Source organism: Falco rusticolus, chromosome 7, assembly GCF_015220075.1.
Source record: "Falco rusticolus isolate bFalRus1 chromosome 7, bFalRus1.pri, whole genome shotgun sequence".
Taxonomy (NCBI): Eukaryota; Metazoa; Chordata; class Aves; order Falconiformes; family Falconidae; genus Falco; species Falco rusticolus.
Genome location: NC_051193.1, coordinates 33,587,041 through 33,604,232, shown reverse-complemented (window position 1 = coordinate 33,604,232; position 17,192 = coordinate 33,587,041). Strand labels below are relative to the sequence as shown.

Here is a 17,192-nt window from a genome sequence, read left to right as displayed (position 1 = left end):
GGCAGGGGGGCCGGGCGGCCCCGCACCGGGCACGGCGGCTCCCCGGGGGGGCGGGCGGTGCTCGGCCTCTCTCAGGGACGGACAGGCGGCCAGGGCTGTGCCCAGCGTCACCTCAGGGACAGGCAGAGCTGGCAGTGCCCGGCTTCCCCTCACAGACAGACAGACAGACAGGGCTGGGCCCAGCATCCCCTCATAGACAGACAGACAGACAGACAGGGCTGTGCCCAGCATCCCTTCACAGACAGACAGACAGACAGGCAGACAGACAGACAGACAGGGCTGTGCCCAGCATCCCTTCACAGACAGACAGACAGACAGACAGACAGACAGACAGACAGACAGGGCTGTGCCCAGCATCCCTTCACAGACAGACAGACAGACAGACAGACAGACAGACAGACAGACAGACAGACAGACAGACAGACAGACAGAGACAGGGCTGTGCCCAGCATCCCTTCACAGACAGACAGACAGACAGACAAACAGACAGGGTTGTGCCCAGCATCCCCTCACAGACAGACAGATGGACAGGGTTGTGCCCAGCATCCCCTCAGACATGGCAGCGTGTGGTTGCTCTCCCAGACAGACCGACAGACATGAGAGTGTCCAGCCTCCCCTCTCAGACAAACAGATGTGATGGTAGGATGGGGAGAGCCGTGCCCATCTGTAGCTCTCAGACAGACAGACAGACGTGGAGGTTGGATGGGCAGAGCAGTGCCCATCCATCTCTCCTGGGCAGACAGATGGACGGACAGCTGTGGCCTACCAGCCCACACAGAGGAGAGCTGCTCAGGCTGGGTCCACCCTGGCAAGCAGAGCTGGGGGCAGCCCAGGTAGGGTCAGGCTAATCCCTGGGCAGACAGACAGACAGACAGACAGGGATGTGCCAGGGGATGCCCCATGAAATCCCGGGCAGAGCAGGTGGAGCACAGCTAATCCTCAGGCAGAGGCAGCTGTGGCTGGTGCGGGCAAGCAGGGCTGGCTCTGGCAGAGCCCTGGGTCAGGCCAGAAACACCTGGCCACCTTCAACTGGTTGTTGGACAAACAGACCCAACACCACCCAGCCGGGTTGCTGCTGGGGGAGGTAGAGCCCAAGTGGGTCCTGCAGGCAGAGAGGAGTTAATGGGTCTGAGGCTGTCATGGTGGGGGATTTTCTACCTGTGGAAAAAAATAAGGCTGTAATTTCCTTCCCTGTACAGGCAGGGAGAGGCAGAGCGGTGGGGTCCAAACTGGCTGTGGCCTTTAGGAACTACCCTAACATCCGCAATCGGAGATAAAAAGAAAGTTCCTGCTGGTTCCCTTCCAGACAAATGAGCCTGGCCGGGTCTCTTTGCTCTTTAGCAGCATCTGCCCACCCTCTGCACCTGATTTCTTCCAGGAGCCTTTTATCTCCCTCCCCTGCCTGCTCCCAGAGCCCTGGCTGATCTGCCCGCAGGCTTAATGGTACAGGAGGATGCAGTCCCCTGGGACGCCCACCTCCTTCTTCTCATCTTCGCTCTCCGGAGCACTGCTCTTCCCGCAGCTCCCGCTCGCCCGCGCCTACTCAGATGGCTGCTTGCAAAGGGAATTTTGACGGGAGGAAGGGAGTTTGTGGAGCTTTCATTTTCCTGTCCAGAGACAGCTGTGCTAGGGGCTGTCTGTTGATTTCTCTAAAATCTGTCCCTGTAAGGGGGATGTTAATGACACACCGGTTTATGCCTGTGCCTAGGAAGCAGGAACTTGAAACAGATGTAGCAGTATTTTCCATGGAAGTGCGCCTGCCTTCTGTGTTTGTTTTTGTACGAATGGTGCAGGTAAATGTGTTATCAACAGGTTGTTGAGAAGAAAAAGCCTCCTTTCATGTGCATTCACGGATCAATGCTGCAATGAGATCTTTTGGTGAGAAGTTTCTCGGGAAAATAAATGTCTTCTGGGTGGATTTTTGTAATTTCTTAGCTGTGTCCTGCCCCCGCACACTGCTGTGGCACAGGGTTCAAATCAGTTGCCTGAACACAGTTGTCAGGAGGATCCAAGATGCCCTCGAGTCCCTGAGTTGGCCATGTAGCACTGGTGGGTCTGGCAGAGGACTTGCAGGAGATCTGTGCCCTCCTGGCTCAGTAGCTGGAGGCCAGCTGGGACACCCAGGGGCATCTCAGGTGACACTAGACACCTATATTTATGCAACAAAACAAACCACGTTTACAGTCTGAGCTGCTCTAGCCTGTGATGGTTAGTTCTTCAGCTCCTTGCTGGTGCAAGGTGACACCTTCCTTTTGCTTTTTGCATCCACAGCTGAAATGCAGGCACCTGTAAATAACACAGCCCTGCCCATGTATTTTTCCGTACTCACTGTGACCATTTCTTGGTGCCTCGTTTAGGCGGACTGGTGATGTGGCTGCCTCAATTGATGTGGTGTCTTGATTGACGTGGCAGCATTGAACACCAAGAGAGGTCTGAGTTCAGGAGGTGCTGACAACTCAATTAGTGAGAGCAGAATCTTTCTGAGGTGTCTTAGTTTGGCCACGTGAAGCATTGTTGGTGTCTGCCTGGGAAGTATTTTGTGCTGAGTCTACGGATGAGAATATCCTCCAAGCCCTGAAGTTCTTCTCTTCCTCTGTGTAAACCTAGAGTCATCAGGATGAGGTGCAGATAAGATAACAGATAAAAAATGCGGGTAGTTTATTTGAAGCTTGCTATGGTAAGGATGAGTGAGAGTGGGGCTGGCTGCAGGTTGTCTTTTGAGGAGGAGGGCCACGGCCAATGCTCTGGCTTGTCTTTCTGCTCTGGTTATCTGGCCATTGCTGGGATCAGGGTTGGTGCAAAGGCAATAGCCTGGAAGAGCAGAAACTGGCTCTTCAGCCCTGCCTGTGGCTGAGAGGAGGAGGATGGAGCTGTGATGGTGCTCGGCACAGCATACACAAGTCCTGTGTGTGGGGAGAGTCCTTGGGGCTGGTGCACGTGTGTGTGTGTGTATGTGCAGGAAGACGGAGTAGGCTGGGGCATGGATGTCCAGCTAAGACTTGCTGTGCCATGTGTCTTTTCCTCGTGTTGTCTTTGAGAAATAGGACAGGATTTTCATTTCATTTCATCAGTTCATACTCTTTAGTGAAAGATAAGAAAGCGGTAACTTCAGCCCCATTGTGTTTTGGGTTGGTTTTTTTTTTTTGCGCTTTTATCCCCACTGTATTTTTCTTGTATCATACTTTGCTTTTGGACTACCTGGAGGATTTTGGACTACTGCTATAGGAACCCTACCCAAGCATGGAGCTGCGAGTAGGTTTCTACAATTCTGTATTTAAGGCATTTGTTGTGATTTAGTCTATACAGTCCATAAATCTACGCGTTTGATATCTGATGGGAAATTCAGAACAAGTTGCTGTATGTCTTTAGTCTACACAGTACAGGAAGCTGCAGGCTGTCAGCGATTTAAATGTTTTATTGAAATGCAACTTCCCAACATTTTTTGACATAAGCATTATCAAGCAATGCAAATTATAGTATAATAGTGTAATTACCCAACTCTCCTTAACTTACTGCAGTTCTTTATTGAAGAAACACTATAAAAAGGAAGAAGGCCAATTCCCTTCACATAACTAAGGATTTTTAAACCAGAGTGCATTTTTTAATAAAATACTTTATTTTCGTGCTATCCTCTTGCACTGTAGATAGTTTCAGCCTCTGTGCTTGGATTAATTGTTACAGGAGTTATTATATAAAGCCTATTAGAAAAAGAAAAAAAAAAGAACTAATATAAACACCACTGGCTGTATTTTACCCTGCACTTGTTATTCAGAAAAGCTTTTCAGTGTGAGATATATAAATTATTATCAATGAAACACAGGACTTTTAACACTCCAGATTTTGCACATGCACTAAGATCACAGATCCAAGACCATTTACTAAAGTAAATAGATGTGCAAGCTGTTTCTCAGGCAGACAAACTAATTTTGCATCCCAAGTGGGCCTTTATTTTGAGGAAAAATATTTCGGAGAGAAACAGGTCTCCTTATGCTCCCACAGAGATGCTTTTCACATTGTGGCACTAAGCCTTGGAAGTTTGTACATTTTTGCTTCAAGTATGGCCATTTTGTCAAACCTGTGCATGACTCAAAATCTTGATGAGAAAATCACCATGGAATGGAAATGGCAGAATGGTTTTGAGAGATGCAGTTGGGGACCTTAGAAAAATGTGGACAAGGATGTCGTGTATTGTGGGAAAAAAAAGGCTGACCAATAATCGGGTATCTATGGGTGAGCTGATCAGAGAACTTCATGCTGAATGAAACTCTAGTTATTGCTTTGTATATTATTAAATACTTTAATTATCATTAGTTATGAAATTAATATAGCATTTCAGGCTTCTTATTGCCTGCCTTAAAAATCCAAGGAAATAACACTCACAGCGTCTTCCAGAGAAGGAATTTCAAATGACACTTCTATAGTCCTTGATGAAGCACCATTTACATGGTTTAGAGACCCACGGAGAAACGGGCAAATGGACAACTCCACATGATGTCCCAGAGTGCTAAATTTTACTCAGGTTTAACTGAAGGATGTGTAAAAACTCATGTGGCTACACATCTGAGACAGATCAAGAGTGCAAGGTGCTCATTCCAATAGCAAGCCTCATAAGCATTTGCAAAGAGTTGCTTTTGCCCTCTGCTCACCTCATGATCCTGGACCTTGAGGAGGCTCTGCTGCACGTACAAGGCCATGCAGCTTCAAGGGCTTAATTTGGCTGCTTGCCTTAATTAGAACCAGTTGTATTTATAAAAGCAGTTCCCTCCCTGGAAACCAAAGAATTGCAAATTTATACCCTGGAAAGTTCTCCCTTTTTAAAAGATGGAAGAATATTGAGGGATCTGCCCAAATTCACTAGAGGTGGCGGAGTTCCCCACAGCCTCCCATTCTTGTTCCTCGAGAAAGCAGTGGCATCCTGAGGGAGAGATGGGCTCCTTCCTGCATATGTCCCCAGCATATAGGATAGCTTGGCTTATATGAATTAATAACCTTGAGAGTTTTCTCCTTTCACTGAAATATTTTCTTCTTCCTCTTGTGCACTAATATCACCCATGTCCTTATAGTGAAAGTAAAAAAGAGCCGGGCTGTTGGTTTCACAGGGAATATGGCATCAGTGGCTGTGGCAGTGGCACTGGATATGCCCTCCTCTCAGAGCCAGTTTTTGCCTATGCGTGTGGCTTGGGAGGGTGAAGGAGATTCCAAATTTATTGAACCAAACCAAAATACTGCAGCATGGATCAATACTTTCAAGTCTTTGTCCTGATGGAACACTTATAAATCCATCAAATGTCAGTTTGTACTTTATTTATTCTGTGTTTCCTTAATCTTATGGTAAAAACCAGTTTTTATACTTGCATTTCCTTCTTCCCCCTTCTTCTTTCTTTTCCCCCTCTTTTTTTTTCTTTTGTTTTGTTTTGTTTAAGGCAGCAAGCACTCCATGCTAAATCCTTATAAAGGCCTTAAACCACCTGGGAATGGCTCTCACTCGCAAAATCCTCCTCCTGTGATTTCCCCAAGTGGTCACCCGGCCCATAGCTGGGATTTCCCTTTTCTGCGCAGCACTGCAGACAAGCTTTCAGCCCAAACTTCTTCCTAAACCGATTCTTGTTTGGATGCTTCTTAGAAAACTCACACAGTACCAACCTATTCATCTGCTCTAGACTTGAGTTTCCAACTTTTTCTTCTTTTGAGTTGACAGAGAAGGGAGTTGTCTGGCTGATGGAAAGGTTGTTGCGTTAATCCAAAATCCTTCAGTAGAGTTTTGCACCTTATGTATGGAGCTGGGTGGATAATGAGTTTTCTTTTTGGTGACTGAGGCAGAAAACAGTCAGGATAAAAGTGGACTATACAGAACTGAAAACAGTTATTCGTTTTCTTAGATTTTACAGATAATTTAAAAACCCTTGGAAATATGGTTTTGAATCAACCACAGACATTTTGTGTAGCTGACATAAAATATTTTATTTATAGGCTGTATAATTCCTTTGAAAACTCCTTTTATTTTATTTTTGGTAAGAAAAATGCTATTTGAAAATTTAAAAAAAATATTTGGAAGAAGTAAACAATCTCAAACACTTGCATTTTCAAAATAAAGTCTTCCTTAAAAGAATATCCAAATGTATTAAGGCTTTTTTATTTTCCACATTTCACCCACACTAACAAACAGTTTTGAATGGCATGATACTCAAATTTTCAGTGAACTTACTATCTATCAAGAAATAAAATAATAGTTTAGTTCTCCCCACATGCTGTGACATCCCTTAATTCCTTAATTGCTTTAATATGAGCAGGTTTAGGTTGTGTTTATACTTTTTTTTTAAAAAAAAGTCCACTTCTGTACAAGGCTGCCATAATTGTTTCACTAGCGGGAAGTGGGTGAAGAAGAGAGGGAGCAGACATGTGTGGAGCACCATATCCCCTGCTCAGAGCTTGTCTTCGATGCTGGCATCTGGCAGCGTCCATCCCAGCACTCTAGAAATCACCACCACCTGCAGTTGTGTTGCTGACAGTGCAAGAAAGAAGACATTTACCTTCCCCAATGTGAGCTGGCAAAGCTTCTGCAAAAGGGAAAAGAATCAAAAAATCTTTTGATTAACAAGCTATTCATAAACACACAACTATGTTAAAATGTCAGGCATGTTTTTGCTAGTTCAGCATCCTGGAGGACAGCCTTAAATTCACAGGAACATCAGTTTTGGTTGTCCTTCTGCACGGGTGTGACCTGTGGGGCACTTTGGGTGTGGGCACAGGGAAACGCACTGGTTTGACTGTCAGGTCACGCTTGGAGGAGCAAGTGGAGCCTTCTAGCAGTAGGGTTTGGTACCCTCAAAGGTGTGTGTCTAAAGGAAATGTAATTGAGACAAGGACAGAGCAACCCAGATAGTCCGTCAGCAGCTTCCCCACGTGACAAACCCACGGGCAACTCCAATGCGGTCGGTGCGGCCGCCTGTTCCGCTTGCCAGAAAGCCAGATGCTGCTGCTTGGAAGAACCTCATCCACAGCTTGCTGCCGGGCTCCTGTGATTGCTGTCCAAAGAGCAGAGATGTGGTGTGCTGGGATGACTGGGAACCCAGCATCCCACTACAATTTCTCCTCCTCCTGATAATTTTATTTTAAATTAAAGATGTGGAAAAAAAAATCAAATACAAATTTTATACTTCCTCTTGAAGTAATTAAACAACTTAAAAAGCACAATAAAAGCCATTCCAGTGGAATGAAAAAGATGGTACAGAATTGTGACAGTGGGAACCGCCCTTCCATAAACCCCAAATCGCTGGATTTATTCCTCTAATTGCTGAATATCAAGATGAAACAAATATTTTCCTTCTGATGATAGTAGTTAGGACATGACCAGCTATATTGGTTAATTAACCAGTTAACATAATAAACCCATCCTGATTGTAACGGCTATAACGAATGAGCAAAAGCCTCTGCTGATCACACACTACTCCGTTCAGCAAACTACGCTGATTTTTACAGAGAATATTTTCAATGTTTTAACTTGCTGGAAAATGTTTTGAGAATAGTTTGACCTTGTGTGTCCGTAACTAGAAAGCTCTGATTTCAGCTAATGTGAAGTGACTTTTTGGCACCATAGGGATTACGGATGAGGTCTGGTAATGCAAAGTTGATTTCAAGAAAAAATATAACAACTCTCTCAAAGCAAAAGTCTATCTCCATTTTTGAAGGGATTGCATTAGGCATATCAGGTCCAATTTTGCAGCAGATGTAGAGCAGGGCTGCTCCTTTGAGTACACAGCCAAGACAGGTGGATCAGGCTTGAGGTGCCCACAGCTGCTCATCCATGGCTTCCCACGCTTTTTTACAGACCTTGCAGAGCTCGGCTACTCCCGTGACTAACTTCCTTTGCTCAGCCCTGGTTTTATTTTTAAATTGAGCTGTATTTGTTGGGAGCTTGGATAAAGGAAAGGGAAGGAAAAAACAGCAAAGTCTGCTTGTGAGGGAGACAAGCTTAATTCCATCTAAAACTATTTGCAACACAGAACTGAAATGGAAGCACAAGATAAGGCAAAATTACAGCACTCATTAGATTCTGCTGTTGTTGGGCTGCTACCTACACAGTCAGCCCAGCATCTTTCTAAGCAAGCAAGTGGTGCCATGTTGCCTGATTTTAAATAAAACCCAAGATCCTCCTCCTTCGTTATTTCCTCTGGATTGTTCAGCTCTAACAGTGCCTCTTGAAGTGCTGAACTCATTGTGAAAATGGCCAGTGTTGACTCTACCTGTTGCTTATCTCCATGTAGTAGCCTAAGAGAAAAAAGGGAGGGTGAATACAGCTCCAGCTGGGATGGGAGGATTTGGCCCAGAGAGTCTCTGAAGGAGAGAAAGCGGTGAAACTTCTAATGTTTTCGGCTGGAACAAATGTTGAGGTAGCTGTGAGAGAAAGCAGTACTCATTTTTCAACTCTCCCTGCTCTGCAGGCAGTGTGTGCTACTTGTCAGGCTGATTTCTTTGGTGCTTCAAGGTCTGCTTTCTGGAATGCAATTTTTTTGGGGGTCTCCTAAGCCAGGCTGGACTGACCCAAGAGAGTAACTGCCTGAAGTTTCCTGGGATATTAGATCCTAAGGGATATTGCACTTAACTATTGGGTGTTTCACAGTGTCTCCTCATCCTAGCTGTGCTGGTGACCCCAGGCACACATGAAATGAAGGCAGGACAAGGATGCAAGTGTGGCACAATATTCACAGTCATGCAGTCAGTGAATTTCATGGATGCCCTATACTAGCTGAGCTGGAGGAGTCTGGGTGAGTAAAAGATATTTCTGTCCACAAGATGCCCAAGAGAGTCTGTTAACACCATCCCTGCTACTACTGCTAGAAACCCAGTGGTAGGAGAGGACCTCCCTCAAGAAGCAGTGACCTTGCGTCTTTTTATAGATCTAGATTAAGTAGGGATTGTTTAACCCAAGAGTTTAGGATTTTCTGTGTTGGCAAGTCTTTGTGCTTGCGGGGTAGTAGCTGCTACAACTGTCATATCTGAGAAGCCAAGTTAACTGCAAGGAGCAGAAGCCATAGGGATACACCGATGGCATTTTATACTGTGTTCTCTGAGCCCGTTAGATGGGATCCTGGTGGTATTTCTTCTGGCCAAAGTGTTTTATAAGGAGTTAAATCAACCTGGTAACAGTCTGTGTTTCTAGTGTAGCATCCACCAACTGTACACATTTCCTGGTTTTATGGTGCTGTATTACATCAACACCTCTTTAAATTTTATTTTTGTGGTAGTACTTCAATAGCTTATACTCCTGATTAGTCAGCACAAAACCATGAAGAATGGGAGCTGTGACCTGAAGGGGGAAGAAGAGACGCAAACATCAGTGTGGTGCAAGACAGAGCTGATTAATTTGTATTTGTTTATGATTCAGATGTGGGGTAAGAGTACTACATTTAAAAGGAAATGGCTTGTGCTTTTAATAAGGCTCTTCACTTACAGCTGTTAAAACTTTTGCATTACCCACTGCATTTTCCTGACAGTATTTTGGCTTTGTGGTCTGCTGACTTACAGACATGCATCTTCATCATTACTTAAAAAAAGAAAGTGATTGCTTTATAGCAATCTTTCTATGTATACAAAATCAATGCTATTTCCATATGCCTTTATATATTTATATATAATACAAAAGCATTTTGGTTATTAGTTTAATATGAAGAACCTCATAAAATGGTCCAAGCATCATCTGCTTTATTAGTGTCTGCTTGATAAAGCTTCCACATTCTACAGTTAGTTTGCTTCTGAGAATGTGAAGACTTTACAATATGCACTGAGATTTTGATAAAATCTCATCAAAGCCTGCTAAAAGATCTCCTTTATCTAGTTTGATTGGCTTGATTACATTGATTAATGAAACACTGGAGGATTTTATGTGATGGGATTAAATAATGCAATTAGTTTTAATAATTTTTCTAAAAAGTAGAATTAGGTAGGAACAAAAGGAAAAAAAGAGAGCAATGTTCTGTGTACAGTGTTCATGATAAGTTGTAATTCTTTGCTTTACCCTTTGGAATGGTGGCATTTCACAGACTTCAGATGCAGGAATGCTCAGGAGGAAATATAAGTGAGGAAGTTAATACTGGGGTGAATCTTAACTCTGCAGTATTTTACAGGCTGTCACTCATGCCAGTGCTAGGAAGGAGTCTTGTTGGCACCTTGAAGGCAAGTCACTGTTTTTCTGTACTGGCCACAGCTCTGGCTGTCCGCAGGAGCAGGGGGTTTCTGGGTGAGGAGAAAACATATATGACTTTGGTGGGTTAAGCACATCTAGGAACTTGCAGCAGAAGCCTGCAGTTCTATGAGACTGTGGTAGCTCCTTGACCATGCCAAAGTTTGTATAGACACGCTTTGGTGGTGGTATGCAAACTCCTCAACTGAAAGCAATCGAGTTGCAATAGCTTCACCACCAAATACAACCAGTGTGGCTTGTGTCAAAGAAGAGATATTTATGGAAATCAGAAAATTAAAATTAGTATAGTCATTGTCCTCAATACTCAAACCTAATGGCAAGCAGGTTCACAACCAATGTAAGAGGAGCCAAAAGAGACTAGAAAGATAAAATTATACCTCTTCTACTGTCTGTTCTTCAGTTTCTGCTCAGTTTATAAATTTGCAAACTGCCCCCTCTCCTAGGACACTGTGCAGGGACCTCCATGTTTCCTGTGAGGATTTCCATCCCACATGGGCTTTGAGAGAGGTACCGGAGTGTCCAGTTTGCACATTTACCTTGTACTTCAGAGTCAAGAGTGCTGGATTCTGTTCCTGGGTCTGCCCTGGACTCTCTGGTCAGTCCTGAGCAAATGCTTTAGATCTGGACTCAGGTACCCATACCGAAGATGAATATAGCTGCATGTTATCAAGACAATGAGGAACAGTTCAGCTCCATGTTTTTCCATGACTGTCAGTCCTTAGTCCCCAGTGCAATGAATGGGGAGGGGAAGTGACAATTTTAAAAACATCCTCATAGTGACCTGCCTGAGTACAGTCCTCAACTCCTCTGCATTCACTGTGCTGCAAGTTAAGAGCTGGTCTGAGTTGTTTATCATTGTCTTGAACTTAAATGCTGTTGCAGGTGCTTGGGTTAGCCCTGAGAATTAGCATAGGAGGTCTAAATAGGGCTCCCCTTTTCTTTGGGTTTTTTTTTTTTTTCATTTGCTTCAGCCGTACAGTAGCTAGGATAATGTTCACATGCCATTTGGGGGTTCAGTGATGTCTAATTGCCGTTTGTAATTCATCCTGAAGATCTTGCAGGGAAGTGGCAATACAAATGCAGAGTGTCATTGCTGGAGATTGAGGTTTTACTGGCATTTCCTACACCTAGAATATCAATTCTAATTGCCATTTATTTTTCTTCTCATCTAGGTGTATCTCTATATCTTGTTTACTGTCACTCTGCACTAAGCTGTTACTTCAAAGCATTTGCCTTGAATAATCACAATCAGTAAACTGCATAACAGCTTTGTTAAATACACTGCCTCTTCCCTTATAGTATGGGAAGAAAAAGACAAGCAGAAGCTGTGCATTTTGAATCCAGATCTGATTTCAGAGATAGCAGGCAGCTGAAGTATGTATACCCAGGGTTTAGAGACATTTGGGACTAAATTTTTTATTTGGCATCACTTTTGTTAGGAAGCAAGCCCTTAATGAAACAGTGCCTTTGGCAGAGCTTACAGCCTCTTGGGTAAACTTGCCCTTGCAATATTGGGTGATGTGCAGAGCATAGATGTGTACCTGTGATAAATGCTTGGGAAAGACCTTGATCTTTGCCCTGGTTGCCTGGAACAAACCAGAAGCTCCCAGTTTAATCACTTACTCTGCTTGTTTCTGTCTTCATCCTTGCAGCTCATCTTGGTACCTCTCCATGCAGTGGGTCATGGAGAAGTTGCGTTTTCCATGCGCTCCATGGTTGGGTCCATGGCTTAGATAGTGTAAAAATGAACATGCTGGTTTAACCTAAATAGGATCCCCTTTCATATACTTTTTTTACAGCTTTTCTTTTGAAGTTCATAGGGTGACTCTGGATGCTTTAGCAGGGAAGGCATGAGATATTGGATTTTCTTCTGGCTTTGCTACTGGACCTTTGTGTGGCCCTAGGTACACTCCCTTCCTACCCTTGTGTGTTTAGATCTGTCACACTCTAAAATCTCCATAGTACAGTGTCTCCTACATTTGTCTCCTACATTGTGTTTATGTCATACCCAGCTCAGTGGGTCCTGGTCTGATTGGAAATTTAGTGTGGCATTGGTATTTTATCTCTGATTAGTACGCTATGCACCAACTCAGTTTACTCTTTTACTGCCAATAGTCCAAACATACGTTATGAGTCAAAGCCCAGATTGCTCAGGCTGAGATAAAATAATTGTCCTACTAAAACAAGTATCTAGATGATCTCTTCTGAAGAAAATGTTGGGCCTTTGTTGTAAGGGCTTGCAGTGAGGAGCTAAGAGTGAATGTAGGGTGTGTGGAGTAGTAAGAAGAGAGCATCTGTGTGTAGTGTGCACTGGCCAGAAAAAAGACTCAAGGTCTCCCTTCACCTACTGCTACACATCTGGGGAAAAAAAGAAACAGGACTCAGGTGGAGAATGAATGTTTTATAGGTTCTCACCCCATACCTAAGTCATGATCCCTGTCTGCACACCAGCCTTCTCCACAGTACAGATCCTACAACCTGCTTACACTGGGAACAAATGCTCCTACCTGTGTGTGAGCCTCTTTGGGTTTGCTATCACATTGACAGCACTGATTATCCATGGAAAAATGTGAATTCAGACACAAGGAGGCAGATACCAAAACCACAATACCTACAGAGGAGTGTGAAAATGATGTGGGCTTTTTATTTTTTATGATCAAAAGCTCTCTTAGCATCTGAAAATTTGCCTCTGTATTGCAAAAAATGTGGCTTGCAGACTGCTAGAACAGGCTGAGATCAGACTGCAAGTGTCACCCTTTTAGGTTGTCAAGGGAGTAAAATATTCATCCACTGAGGCTCTGCCATGGAGCAAATATATTAACAAAAATAAATCATATTCCTTCTAATAAAATATGAAATGGCTTGTTTGTTCTAACATATATAAGAAAACAAGGGAAACGAGACTTTACATCAACCACAAGGTATTCTTGGCTAGAAGTCTGCTAATATGCTTAAATATTTCAAGTAACAGTAAAACGGAGCCATCCAGACAAGGCAGGTCTTACACTGATCTAGAGACAGAATTTGGGGAGACAAAGAAGTAGCCAAATTAGCTCTGAAAACTTATCGTTTATGAGAGTTTTCTGAAGTCTCATCTTGAAGACTGATACGGGTATGTTTCAGGTTTCTGTTCTGTTTGTTTGGAAAAGCAGACATGGTAATAAATTGGCAAATAATCAAAAGTAGAGAGGGGACTTAACCTGGATGGGAGCTCTGGTGATTCCTGTCTAGAAGAGCGATTTCCCTCCTTCCATGTATCAGTGCTTCACATTTTCCTCACCACACAGAATTTCTTTTATCCAGGCAGATTAACATGGACTTTCAGATTGATAATTGGCACATATAGATATGCACTCCCTCTGTCTTTCCCCCCCAAAACTCAATCTCCATGTCTTCCCTTGCCAAACCCTGCATTGTTTCAATCTATGCTCAGACAGACTGTGAACCCTCCACCAAAGTTATCATGAACAACATTGCAATCTTTGGAACAAATCCAGAGCCAGTTTGAAGATAATAGGAACACTGAGTACTAAATAACACACTGACAGAAGACATGACACCATGCTGGCAGAAGACATGTGTGCATGACTTTTATAGTAACCAGGGCACTCATTGCTTGGTAGTCAGAGGACAGCAAAGTAAACTATGGAAAAAAAGGCAATTTTAAGTAACTTATTACTTTAACTGGAGAAGAGAATATGTATTACAGGAGAGAGAGAGTTGGTGTTCTTTGCAAATGGCCCTCTGTACAGGGAAGCTGGTGCTGGGTCTCCTGGGTATTTGATATTGAGGAGTCACGTGGAGATTCTCGATATACATATTGGATAGGAGTTTCTACTAAAAAGATCAGCTCAGAAAGGTAAACATTGGTGGCAATTGATAGGTTTCAGAGTCATCACATCATGGAAAGAAAACAAGACCATCTCAATTTCTTATTTAAAATATCCTTCCCGCCCCCCCCCCCCCCCCCCCCAATTACTAGTCTTTAATCTGTAATCTATGTGCTTCTCTATGTCCCACTTCAGAGCCACAGAAGAATATCTAAGCTATCTTTCAATGTATCAACCCAACTGAAATTTCAAGTTAAATTAATTGCCCTGGAGGGGGAAAAATTATCCATAGTATTTTCTGCAATCTGTGTCTCAACTCAGAACCCCTCAAGAGGAGCACAAGACTTCAGAGCAAGCCCTTCCCAAAGCTGATGCATTTTAGGTGCCTTCATCCTGCATGCAGACTGAGGGATTCAGCTGGAGGCAGTGGTAGGTCAGAGCCTGAGGTCACATTCTTGAATTATGGCCTGGTCACCCAATTACTTAATGATGTGCCTTCACAGGTAGAAGTTACGCCAGGGAAAAAAAATTGAAAAAAGGTGGAAGTGGTGAGCTGACCGCTCTTCTCTTATAGGAAAAGTCCTTGCACTGTGGCCAGGCTTGAAGCTGGACATTGCACAAGTACTTGACTGGATTTGAGAGAGAAAACTTGTCATCTTGCTAGACCCAGCCTAAACCAAGTGAAGGGACTTGTTTTTAGACATCCTCAATTCCAAAACTCTGCATCCTTGTTTAGCAGAGGTGCTTTGTGGTGTCAAGGAGCTCATGATGCCAATTTGATTGAGATGGAGTGGACCACACAAAAGGATCATGCACCACTGGGCATCCCTTTGCTGAAGCTGTGGAGAAGAGGAGGCTGAGTAGTGAGCACACTTCACCATCTTGTGGGATAGCTTTATCTTTTATTGCTTGTACAGGATCAAGCACTTTCACTTCACAGGAGATTACTTCTGTTTGAAGCCTTAACCATACACTGTAATGCTTAGATATAAAAAGGGCACAGAAGGCAAAGCATAGAGGAATTAAATTATGTATGCATGCAACAGAATGAACCTAGCGCAAGCCCCATGTTAGCTGTGAATATCTGTTCCACTTCATGAGAGCACTTTCCTTTATTTATCACTGTTTTCTAGTGATATCAGTGGGTTTTGTGCATACTGTCTGGAAGGGGACCGAATTCTACTGCCTTTTCTTAGGCAAAACCCCCAGTCAGGAACAAAGGCTCTGATGACAGTCAAGAAATATATCTATTCACAAGCACTCTTCACAGGTGATTGCTTATGTATTAGAGATGTAAATGATGGTTTTGTTTCAAATGAGGTAAATCTAAGATTAAACTCCCATCGAAGAGTAAATGTTCCTTTTACCTTTCATGTGTAGTAGCTTGAAAGAGCCTACACAACAATAAATTGCATTACAGAAGCTCCCACTGACACAACCATATGTTAGCAGTCTCTGTTTTGAAGGGTTACAGCTCGGCTGTAAGAATTTGCTGTGGGCTGAAATTTGGCAGTCTCTGCTCAGTAGTTAGATTTTAAAACGGAGCTACAAATGCATACCAATTCCTTGCAAGTCGTCTTGAAAAGTGCAGAAGGGGGAAAAGCCAAAGCTTGCTGAATTTAAGCCTGGCGCTTACATGACTAAGAGCTGCCGCCAACACGGCGAGATGAAAATGTGTGTGGTGGTTAACACTCAGTCAGAGCGCTTCTTCCCTTTAGGAAAATGTGAAAAAATAAGCTGCAAACCACAAGGAGGGAAAGAGCTGCCTTCTGGCACTGCGGCCTCAGCAGGTTGCAGCTCCTGAGGCTGTGGGAAGACAATGACCTGTGGTATTCGGGAACATGATCAGCTTGCAATGAGAGCCCTGCGAGAAGGGGGGGTGGTGAAGAGTGAAAGGCTGAAAGTTGAGGAGCAGACGGTGGGGTGAGGTTTTTTGTAAGTCCTGAGTCATGCTGCCTTCACATTCCCACTTCTTGGCTGTGAGGAAAATGGAAAAACTTCCTCCGGGGAGCGGCTTCCTCTGCTGCCCAACTGCGCTGGGTGGCCACAGAGGAAGGAGGGACTGGGCAGAAGTTTGTAATGAGTTAAATGATATAAAGCTGCTTAAAAAGAGGAGAGCATCAACATCTGTCTTTACTGCATTTATGTTTGTTACGGTTTTTAGTGCCTGTTTAGGTGACCGCGCTGTTGCTGAGTTGAGATGAGGGGAGTTCAGCCCCTTCCCCAGAAGGAACTGGGCTCCACTGGAGGTGGTGAATGTTTGTGTCTGTGCACTGGGGACCTGCACCTTCCTTTAGTCTAGCTGGGTGCTCTTATGAAATTGTGGAATATGGAGGTGAGGGTGTGCCTGGTCCACCCTGCTGCTGGATCACTTTGGAACCTGGTCAGCACTGTGGGTGAATGTCTAGCAGGAAGGCTTTTTTTCTTGACAGCCTTCTGAAGGCGTCTGTTATTGGCATTGAAACATTCTTTGTGGACACTGACAGACCAGCAATAACTTACTTCTAAGTTGCGTATGAGGCCATTTTGTATATGAGAAACAATTCTAGCAGCGTTAGAAAAGAGGTGCTATGTACTCATGTCTAATTTGGCTTTTAGTGGACATGAGTGTCCCTTTTCTCCTCTCTCCCCTGATCAGATGTCCTGGCAGTACAGTACAAAGGACTTTTAATTCCTTCATGGGCTAGTAGCTACAGAGGTTTATTTGGAAGGGACTAAGCATCAAATGAACAATTCAGTACTGCTTTTAGCGTGTGAACAATTTCTTCCTGGTGGCCACAGAAGATGGCATGGGGTGGATGTGCAAGGGGGGACTGTAAGCATGGTATGAGTAGAAGTGTGCACTCGGTGGGAGCTGGGAGTACTCTGAAGGGGACTCACCATGCCACCATGTCATCCCTTCCTCTGGCTGTCACCAGGAGTGCCACCATAGCTGCTGTGCCCATTTGGGCATAGATGTGTCCATGTCACTGTGACAGTCAGCTCTTTAGACCATCTCCTAGAATGAGCAACCTACCAGCAGTGACCTTGAAAAGGAATTCCTTTAGCTGAAGGAGCAAAACTCTGATTTGGGATGCATCAGGCTATGGTGTGGTCCTTCTGAAGGCAGGGAGGTGGTTCTGAAGGGTGGGAGGTGGTTCATCTAGCCTTTGCGGCTGCTG

The 17,192-nt window shown here is 44.1% G+C and overlaps 1 long non-coding RNA gene across 2 annotated transcripts in view; it reads left to right on the top strand.

Moving 5' to 3' along the window:
• Positions 1–17,192, top strand: part of LOC119151514 — a 97,713-nt gene that overhangs the window by 5,546 nt on the left and 74,975 nt on the right. The window lies entirely within an intron of this gene.